The following is a 445-nucleotide window of genomic DNA, read 5'->3' as shown; positions in this document are numbered from 1 at the left end:
CCCCCGCGTCGCCCCCTTCCACGCCGCATAAGGAGTTACGAGGAAGCCCTTTGTCCAGTCCAAGATTGAAAATTCCAGGCCTAATTAGAACGCTTTTGTGGCCGACATATTTCGGCGTCTTCTCGGAGATGGGGGGAGGGGGGAGGGGGGAGGGGGAGGAGTTTGGGGATTTGGGGGAATCGGAGGGGCGTGGGGAAAGGGTTTCAAGAGGCGTGGGGAGGAGAGGAGAATTGGGGATTTGGGAAAGAGGAGGGCGTTGGGGGGGGGGGGGAAGGGGATTTGGAGGGGGGGAGGAGGAGGGGGGTTGGAGAAGGGGAGGAGGTGGGGGGTTGGGGAAGGGGAGGAGGTGGGGGGTTGGGGAAGGGGAGGAGAAGGGCGTAGGAGGGGTGGGGAAGAAGGTAGGTCTTGGAGAGGAGGGGGGTGAGGGGTGGGGGGAGGCTCTCTC

The sequence above is a fragment of the Penaeus monodon genome, chromosome 33, assembly GCF_015228065.2.
Source record: "Penaeus monodon isolate SGIC_2016 chromosome 33, NSTDA_Pmon_1, whole genome shotgun sequence".
Classification (NCBI taxonomy): Eukaryota; Metazoa; Arthropoda; class Malacostraca; order Decapoda; family Penaeidae; genus Penaeus; species Penaeus monodon.
Note: the sequence above shows the minus strand (reverse complement) of the source record.